This window comes from Mastomys coucha, unplaced genomic scaffold (genome assembly GCF_008632895.1).
Source record: "Mastomys coucha isolate ucsf_1 unplaced genomic scaffold, UCSF_Mcou_1 pScaffold5, whole genome shotgun sequence".
Classification (NCBI taxonomy): Eukaryota; Metazoa; Chordata; class Mammalia; order Rodentia; family Muridae; genus Mastomys; species Mastomys coucha.
In genome coordinates this window covers 89,888,297-89,899,069 of record NW_022196911.1, presented here as the reverse complement: position 1 = coordinate 89,899,069, position 10,773 = coordinate 89,888,297, and the positions used below count along the sequence as shown (strand labels likewise).

Sequence of the window (10,773 nt, the reverse complement as noted above, 5' to 3'; positions counted from 1 at the left end):
AAAGAAAAAAAAATCTCAATAAAACTGACAACAAGCAAGAGCTGACAATATATGGCTCAATAAAGGTATCTCCCACCAAGCCTGATGACCTGCATTTGATGCCCAGGACCCACAGGTAGAAGGAGAAAACTAACTCCTGAAACTAACTCCTTTGCCCTGTCCATGCATGCCATCATTCATAAAATAAAAAAACCTTTTAATTATATACATTTAACATACATATTAAATATATACTAGTATCTAAGAGATCTTAAAAAACATGAAATTGGGTTAATTTTAAACTTCTCTAATATTATACAAAAAACCTCAAATACAGAATTTAGTAGTAAGGTGTTACCACTTTACATTCCCCAAAGAGAATATATATATCCCACTACAATTAATTCTTCTAACATACTTGTATATTCACTTTGAGTTGAAAACAAATCTTTAATCCATAATATGTACAGAAGAGACAAAAGAATAACAATATTTGCTGTGTGATTATTTAGCAAGTAATACTGGAGTTTGGGTGTGTGCAGCTTGATGGATTGTGCTTGCCTGGCACGTAGGAGGCATGAGTTCTATTTTCAGTGCTGCAAAATAATAAATAAGATCAGCAATAAGTAATTTTGTAGATTTACCTAATGACGTAGGTTTAAATTCAAGAAAGAACCTGGGCTAGAAATATTACCAACCAAATATAATTTCTAAAAGGCTGGTTTACTCTTTAATTAAATCCTAGTCTCCATCTTAATCATTACACCAGCTACATCTAACAACTGCTTTCTTTTTTCTCTCTGTCTTTCCTTATTTTCCTCCTAGTTTCTGCTTGTTCTTTCTTGGTGCTCTTTACTAGCTGCTCTTCAATTTTTACACTGAAGTGCTCCATCCTTGGACACATTTTCAGTTCTTTTTGTTGTTATTGTTTGTTAAATTTTTAAAAACTTATTCATGTATGTGCACAAACATGTCACTCACTGCATGCGTGTTGGAGGTTTGAAGAGAATCTTGTAGAGTCCGTTCTCTCCTTACACTTTTAGATGGGTTTTAGAAATGGAATTCAGATACCCAGCTTGCACTGCTAGGAAGCAATGCCTTTATCCTCTTCACTATCTTTTTTTTTTATGATTTATTTTTATTTTATATTGATTGGTGTTCTACCTGCTTGTATGTGTGTGTGAGGGTGTTAGATCCCCTGGAACTGGAGTTATGAGATGTGTGTACTAGGAGCTGCCATGTGTGTACTGGGAATTGAACCCAGGTCCTTTGGAAGAGCAGCCAGTGAGTGCTCTTACCCACTGAGGCATCGTTCTCTCCAGTCTCTGCCCCCCACCCAATCCCATACACACTTAACTATCTTAATAACCATTTAAATTATTTTTTGAAGAAAGACCTTACTATGTTGTCAAAGTAACCTAAAGCTCACAATCCTCCTGCCTCAGCCTCCCCTGCAAATAGGTAAATTAAAATGCCATAGCAACTGGCTTCCTCCTTGATCACTTTGTAGGGGTGTGTGTGTGTGTGTGTGTTTGTGTGTGTGTGTGTGTGTGTGTGTGTGTGTGTGTGTGTGTGTGTGTTCATAACATGTGAGGTCAGGTGCACCTGTGGAGGTCAGAGGACAACTTCAGGTATTGGTTCAGGACAATGTCTTTTTGTTGTTCACTACTGCTTGTGATAGGCTAGCTGGCCCACAAGCCTCCAGGGATTCTCCTGTGTGGGAATCCATCTCACTATAGGAACACTGGGATTGCCAATCTGTACTACCTTACCCAGGTCTTATGTGGGCTCTTAGGATTCAAACTCAGGTCCTTATACTCATGCAGCAAGCTCTTCTCCAGTCAGCCATCTCCCCATCCCTCATTTACTCTTCTTTGTGAGCTCATCTATTTTCATTGCTTTAAATAATGACTATGCTGACAACTTCCAATTTTCTATCTCTAGTCCAAACTTGAACTTCAAATTTACATGTCCATAGGCTACTTACTGGGCAACATAATTTGGATTCTAATAAACACTTTAAACTAAGCTTGTTGAAACCTGATCCTCTCCTGGTCTCTGGTTCATTAAATGACTGTATCCATGTCTAAAACTTGGGAATCAACTTTGACTCTTCTCTAATGGCTCTTATCAGAGCTATCAGCAAATGTAGCTCATATTTGACACCTTTCATGCTGTTGACCACCACCCTGATCTGTGCCAGCATTGTCTAGTGTGAATTACTACTATAGAATTCACCTCCTAAATGATGTCTTCCCTTTACCTTAATCCCCTAAAATGCAAAATAGTTAAGAGGATCCTTTCAAAGGAAGTCAGATTTCTCTTCTGCTCAAGACCTGATATTTTATCTACCACAGCCCTTACAATGGGTGTCCTGGAACCCACACAATCTTTTCCCACCATCCTACTACTTGTCTGATATGAAGCTCCTTTTGGGAGACCACAGTACTCTGAGGCTTAAGGAGTAAGCCTTGGCACTTGTTTCGTGCTATTTGAAATTCTCTCCCCTGCATAACCATTGGCTTGCTCCCTCTTCACCTGCCTTCATGCCTTTGTTCAAACATCACCTTTCTAGTGAGACCTTTTTTATTCTCCTATCTTCCCTCCTTACTCTTTTTCAGAGCAATTATTCCCTATCCCATACTGACTATTTTAATAATTTATCTTATTTACTACATGCCTGTCCTTGCCACAATGCAGGCATCATAAAGGCATTGTTTTATGTACTGATGTAACCCTAGTAGAAAAAGTGATGACAGATACAAATAAATCAGTAACTAAAGTTTCAAAGTAAAAGCTGAAATTTAAATAGAAAACTTTATAAATTACAAAGTGATGCCTTATGACTTACTAGCAGAGGAGTATAGTTCAATGGTAGCGCACTCTCCACAGAACTGACCAAAAACAAAAAAAAGCCAAAGAACCACGAAACTGGGGCAGGGGATAACGAAGTATCACCAAATGCAGCCTTCTCCGTCCTCCCACTAATGCCCCAGCACTTCCTCTCCTGCTTTCCTGCCACATCAGCATGTGTGCAGGACAGTCCACATTCTGCTGCGTTGAGAATGCAGCATTCTAAGTTTCTTCCTCCCACTACCATCCCTTCTTTCCCCATCTCCTCTCCCTCTGAATCTCTTCCTCTTCCCTCATAGCCCCCTTATATTTTATAACAAGTTATTTGTCTCTGTGGCCCTGTCTTATTACACTTAACATGATCTTCACTTCCACACAATTTTCTGCAGATGACATAATTTTATTCTTTTTTTTTAAAGATTTATTTATTGTTATACATAAGTACACTGTAGCTGTCTTCTGATACACTGTAGCTGTCTTCAGCCACACAAGAAGAGGGCATCAGACCTCATTAAGGGTGGTTTTAAGCCACCATGTGGTTGCTGGGATTTGAACTCAGGACCTTTGGAAGAACAGTCAGTGCTCTTACCCACTAAGCCATCTCACCAGCTCCCAATTTTATTCTTCTTTATGGCTGAATAAAACTACATAATATATCCATATATAATATGCAAAATATATACATTAAATATAATAACATGCATTTTATATATATATACATTTTCTTTATCATTTCAACTGCTGAAGAGGCATCTTGGCTAATTCCATATCTTCGTTATTATAACTAGCACAACTACCACAATAAAAAACACTCATTAGGCCAGGCAATGGTGGCACACACCTTTAATCCCAGCACTTGGGACGCAGAGGCAGGTGGATTTCTCAGTTTGAGGCTAGCCTGGTCTACAGAGTGAGTTCCAGGACAGCCAGGGCTACACAGAGAAACCCTGTCTCGAAAAAGCCAACCCCCCCCCCAAAAAAATTCATTAGTATTAAAGTGTATTTTTTAACCCTTTACTACTTATTAATTCTTAAAGTTCTTCTTTTCTTATTTATTTTGTTTGTTTGAGACAAGACTCACTGTGTAACCCTTGATGACACTGAACTACTGTATAGTTCAAGCTGGCCTCAAATTTGAGGCACTTCTTTCTGTTGCTTTAGAATTGCAAGTACCAGGACTTTAAAACACAAACCACCACACCTAACCCAAGCTTTCCAATCACTACAGAAAACACTGTTCTGTCTATATACAAAGTCTTCCTGTGGGAAAATTTCTCTCCCTATTTCATGCTAACTCTCTTCAGTCTGTAATCTGATGGGTGGTGACTCCATCTCCCTAGGGAGAGATGAACCAGACTGCTCAGAGTCCTTTCTGGGATACTGACCAATTCTTAGGAAAAATACTATCTGCTTTTTTTTTTTTAAACATTATTGTTTGTGGTGGTGGTGGTGGTGTGTGTGCGCGTGCACACTCGCGCATGTGTGTACATGCACATGAGTATGATGTGTTGGAGAAGGAGCTCAGATGTGTCACAAAATGCAGAGCCCCAAAACTTTGTGGAATCAATTCTTTTGATTCCACAATTCTATGAAAAGGAATCTACCTTTTCATAGATTATAGAGATCAAATTCAGGTTACAAGACTTATGCAGCAAGTGATAAGCCATCTCACCAACCCTGTGGTTCTGTTTATTATAATTTGTATATAACAGCATTTGTGTGAAAATAAGATTTTAGAACCATTGCTGTAATCCAGGCTTTTTGTTGTTGTTTGTTGTTTAGAAATAGGAGCTCACTATGTAGCACAAGTTGTCCTGCAATTTGTGATTTGCCTGCCAGCACCTTTGGTATATGCCACCTTACCTGGCAACCAGAGATATTTTTAAAAAGAAACAACCCTAAATTGATACTTATGTAAAGGCCTTCATAACTCATTTAACATGATTTATTATCTTTATACTGGCGTGATTTTATAGAGTTGGCCATCCTTAAGTATACTTGACTAGTAGCATCAGAACAATCATGGCGAAGTTAGAGAACTAACAAAATCATGGTGGGATTTTTTTTTAAATCAAAATAATAAGATTCTTAAAAATGCAGTTTTTATAATTCTAAATGACTTCACCTCTGGAAATTCTGGCTATTCACCCCCACCAAATAGAGTTGGTTGAATAATTCCAGAATGTTATAGCATAAATCACTCCTCCTATTTCTCTCTATCTGAGTTCCTCTCATACGCTCTTTTAAGCAGATGGTAAAAGCATATGAATGGGAATTCTCAATATAAACTAATAAAATAAACTAGTAAAATAAACTAATTTCCACTAGAGTCTCTTCTTCATCTTAACAGCTACCAGGCCAGCAACAATACTGATGGAACTTTGGACAGAAATCTCCTGGGTGCAACTAGACACTGCTTTAAAAAGAAAAAAAAAAAAAGTAGTGGACAATACCAACTTATGTCAGGATCTAAAAAAGAATCAGCTCTCTGATGAAGCAAAATGCCTCTAAGTCCAGATGGCTTAGAGGAACTGTTTTGCCCTACTGTTCTAGATAAAAACAAATGGATTCTTTGAAAAGGCAAGCTCCTCAGAGACTGCTGCTCTCTGGAGTAAGACACAGGAGACCAGCAAAGGTTAGAGAGCCCTTTAAATAGAATTTTGAGTATAGCAATTGTCTAAAAACTTAGCACCACCAAATAACAGGCTTCCTTGCTGCCAGACGCCCTCCAAGATAAACACCCTTACTTATTCTGAAGGGAGAAGAGATTGTTTCCATTATATAATCATTATTTTATTTTCAGTTAAATGTACTTACTTTTCAATGCAGCTTGTTCTATGAAATAAGAAAGAACTCAAGGTCATAAAATTAACATAGGAAGGGAACCCCCAAATATAAATATTAAAAAAAATGTAAAAAAAAAAAAAGTTATTTACCTCAAAAATTAGTGTAAAAAAAAATCAGGTTTATACCAGGCATGCTGTTTTATGTCTATAATTGTAACAGAAGATTAGGAATTCAAAATCATTCTCAGCTACAAAGTACTTTCAACAACAGGACATCCTATCTCTCTATCTCTCCCTCTCTCTCCCTCCCCCTCTCTGACACATACACAATGTCAAAATAGCTGTGGTGTAAATCCTGCAATCCCAGGATTTAAGAGGCAGAGACAGGAAAGTCATATGTTCTAAGCTCTAACAACTAAATCCCAATCCCTAGGACCCACAAGGTGAAAGGAGAAAAGCAGCCCCTGAGAGTTGTGCTCTGACTTCCACATGTGCACTTGGCATGTGCACATCCATACACATATACATGTTGTAATAAATGCAATAACAAAAAAAATTTTAAGTAAAGCAGGTAGTGGTGGTGCACACCTTTAGTCCCAGCACTCAGAAGGTAGAGGCAGATGGATCTCTGAATTTGAGGCCTGCCTGGTCTACAGAGTGAGTTTTATGATAGACAGGGCTACACAGAGAAACCTTATCTTGAAAAACCAAAACCATGGCTAGAGAGATGCCTCAGAAGTTAAGAGCACCAACTGCTCTTCCAGAGGTCCTAAGTTCAATTCCCAGCAACCACATGGTGGCTCACAACCATCTGTAATGGGATCAGATGCCCTCTTCTGGTATGTCTGAAGAGAACAATGATGTACTCTCATATACATAAAATAAATAAATAAATCTTTAAAAAGAAAAAGAAAAACCAAGGGCCTGGTGTAATGGCTCAGCAGGTAAGAGCACCGACTGCTCTTCCAAAGGTCCCGAGTTCAAATCCCAGCAACCACATGATGGCTCACAACCACCCGTAATGAGATCTGACGCCCTCTTCTGGTACATTTGAAGACAACTACTGTATACTTGTTTATAATAATAGATAAATCTTTGAGCTGGAGTGAGCAAGGACTGAGTGAGCAGGGCCGACCAGAACGAGTGGAGCCAACTGAGTGGAGTTGATCAGAGCCAACAGGAAGTCCTAAATTCAATTCCCAACAACCACATGAAGGCTCATGTACAGCTACAGTGTACTCATATACATAAAATAAATAAATAAATCTAAAGGAAGAAAGAGAGAAAGAGAGAGAGGAAGAAAGAGAGAGAAAGAAAGAAAAGCCAAAACCAAACCAAACCAAATGAAAAATATGTTGAAGTTAGCCAGGCATGGTGCACATGCCTTTAATCCCAGCACTCTAGAGGTAGACACAAGTAGATCTCTGAGTTTAAGGACAACCTGGTTTACAGAGTGAAATCCAGGACAGCTAAGGCTGCATGGTGAAACCTTGACTTAAAAAAAAAAAAAAAAAAAAAAAAAAAAAAGCAAAAACAAACAAACAAAAAACAAAACAAAAACAAAAAAAATCAAAGGAAGAGAGATAGTTAACTATTATCAGACATTTGAAACTCTAACCTGAAAGAAGAGCGAGCAGAGCCATCAGAAAGGGGAAGAAGAGGTTCTAAGGAAAGCGGAGGAAGCAGGAGTGAATGAAAACTATAATTAATATAGTCAAAAACAGAGAAAAGTCACTGTTCCCATAGAGCCACAACAGTGGGCTATTTTTAAAAGAGAGAAGGGGAGAGAAAACAAAAATAAGTATGAGCTCCCAAAAATCTAAAAGTATAAGGAAGTACCAAACGCTTTCTTTTTTAAAAACTTTACACCTGAGGGTAACCAGCAGATAAAAGCAAGTACACCTTTGTAAGAAAACCTAGCTGAAGGAAAATCAATTAGACATAGCGCCACTTCCCAACTCTCGATAACTACCAGTAAATACTTGGTTACTATTCAGATCCTTCTGGCTGTCTCATGGACACTTTCACAGTCAGTCTTTTAAACCAGACTTTCCAGTGCCTTTCACCTGAATGGTGATCTTAATGGACTATTATAAAGGTCATCAAAGAGCATAATTCAGGCTGTTCAAAAAGATGTGAGAGAGAGAAAGAGAGAGAGGGAGAGAGAGAGAGAGAGAGAGAGAGAGAGAGAGAGAGAGAAAGAAAGAAAGAAAGAGAGAGAGAGGCAGACAGAGGCATAGTGACAAAGACAGATAAAATAAAAGAATGCAACACTTGATTACTAGCTCACCGTAAACAAAATAGTCGGGAATATCATCATGCAGCTTTAGTCTTAGCACTCAGAGGCAGGTGGATCTCTGTGAGTTCAAGATCAACCTGGTCTACATCACTAGCCACAAACAAGCCAAGGCTAACATAGAGAGACCCTACCTCAACCCCCACCCCACCACCAAAAACAATCTCTGAAATTCAAAACTAGCCATGTATACTCAGGAATGGTTGCTACCAACTGAGCATAAAAAACTGAATAAAAAAGTCACCGAAAAATGGAATTAATCAGTAAATGTGAGAAAACTTATTTAACTAAATAAAGGAAGGACTTAGGGAAAACAAATCAAAGCAAGAAGTACTTACTACACAGCAGAGAGCAGCAGAAACCAAGGCCTGATAGTGACAAATGTCAGCAAGCATGGAGGGAAGTAAGAACTCTAAACTTTTTTCAAATGTTTGTACTATTTTATATGGGTGGGTATTTTGCATACATGTATGTTTGTGCAGTGTGTGTGTCTGATGACAGAGAATGTTAGATACTCTTAGGATTGAAGGTTCAGGAGAGAAAAAAAGTCAAAGACTTATGGAAAAACTTTTTGGAAGTTTTAGCATAACTTGGCACCAACAGTAAGGGACAAAAATTTGAATGCACAAAGAGAACTGTAAACGAGCTTAGGCTTAGCAAATTTGACCTTTAGATAGTTTTCCATTTAGCCAACAAACACTTCAAGTGCTCACTGAATGCCCAATTTGGTGGAAGAATAGAAGCAACAGGTTAGTGTGATATGATAGGCGAGGTGTGAAGAGAAGGAAAGGACGCTTGGTTGTGGAGGAAATGAAACACCACAATCCATACTTAGGTGTCCTGAAAAGGCAATCCAGGATTGCATCTTAAACAACAAATCAATCAGTCCATAGGTAAAATTGGGTTGGCAGGATAACTCAGTGGGTAAAGTTGTCTGCTGCTCTAAGTCTCACTGAGTTTAATCCCAGGAATACATGTGGTGGAAGGAGAGAACAGATTCCCAAAAGCTGTCTTCTGACTGCCACATGCACACTGACAGCGTGCGCATGCCCCCTCTCAACAATAAATAAATATAATTTTTTAAAAATTAAAAGAAGCATGCTTTTATGAAGGCCAGGAAAGAACACAAAATGTTTAGTGTGGCTCAAAACGGACAGCTGAAGCTCACAAGATAGGGACATCTACACTCAAAGCCTTCTACTTAGAAACAAGCCATTTCAAGAAACTTAGCTAGAGCTGCTAAGTATGAAGATCATTTGATTAGATTCCCTTGGTTTCCTTTCTTCAGTACTGCAGTTGATCCCAGGGTATGGCACGTGACCTCCCAGATATACACTAGTCCCACACTTCCATTTTGGAGAAATGGAAACTTTATAGGTTGCTAATACTGGAAAGAAAAATTAGTGCTTCATTTAGAAATGTTCATCACTTCCTCTGTGCCAGTTGTGGATAGTGGTGGATACCACAAAGTTTCTTTCCAAGGAGTGACATGCAGAGTAAGAGATCGACAGCCTGTACCATGATGATAGAAACTGACTTGGAAAGAGAGACTTAGACACTAGACAAAGCAAAGTCAGCACCATGCATGCTTGCAGTTATTTCGGAGGCTAAAGCAGGTAAATGCGCTCAGGAATTTAAGACCAGCTCAGGCAATATGCCATTCCTACCACCACCACCAGCAAACTGGAAAAATACAACAGGGAAAGAAAGTACAAATGCTTGGAAAATGAAGGCAGAGTTCCAGGTCTGCTGATACGACCTTGTCAAAGAAATAATAAAACTAATAAGTTAACTAAAAAAGATAATACTGATAACTAGAAGTGAGGGAGAGCCAGGTAAGATAGTCAGAGAACAAGACAGAAAACAAGGGAAGCAGACTTTGAGGATAAGTTCATTTTTAAACATGTTAGAAAACATTCCTATTCAATAGGTAACATGACTGAATACAAATCTGTAGAGACACAGAAAGGGAACCACTGTATCCCGACCAAGAGCATAAGTATCAAGACAAGTATTTGTTAAAGCAAAGACATAGCCATATGAAACAATGAACAATGGTAATTAAACCCATGGGAATGGAGAATATCAGCTACAGGTATGCAGAGTGACAAATAAAAAGTCATATAAGAGAAAATCAGAGGAAGCAAACACAAACATAAATATGGGAAATTCAGTGGTCAGATACCAAATTGGGGGTGGAAGCGGAATACGAGAGCTCTCCAAATCACACAGCCTGCATATATGCCCTCAATTCAATTCTCAGCTCTGCAAAACATTTATTGGAAAGAGTTGCCAAAAGTTACACACTGCTGGAAAGTCAAGTTTGAAAAGAAATATGGCTAAAAATAGAAAAAAGTCCATTTATGAAAATTATATACTTTTCCATTTTTTTCTAAAATCAGGAAAGAAATTCTAAATGTAAATGTTAAAGGTTTCAGACCTAAATATTCTTGTGAATCTAACTCTTGCATCAACTCAACCTTTTTTACAAGCTTGTTCCATTTAACATGCCTGCTTCTTTATTCTATAACCCTATTTACTTCTGAACAGCTTCTACAATAATCTGCAATCTACTGTTTTTATTTATTTTCTTCCCCATTTTAAGGTGGTGGGTGGGATCTAACTGCATAGCTTATATTTCATAGCCTGGAACCCATGACTCTCTACCCTGAGTACAGGCAGCTACCACACTAGCTAAACTCCTTCTCCCTCTTTCCCTCCTTATTCTCTTGCTCCTCTCTCTCATACTGGAAATCAAATCCAGGGCCCAGACCTGTGCATATTAATCAAACACTCAACCACTACTACCCATTGAAAAAAAGCACAAACTAGTTAGTCTCTCTGTCTCTCCCTCCTTCC

At 38.4% G+C, this 10,773-nt stretch overlaps 1 protein-coding gene across 5 annotated transcripts in view; it reads right to left on the bottom strand.

Moving 5' to 3' along the window:
* Positions 1-10,773, bottom strand: part of Spag9 (sperm associated antigen 9) — a 131,644-nt gene that overhangs the window by 111,264 nt on the left and 9,607 nt on the right. The gene's annotated exons all lie outside the window — the stretch shown is intronic.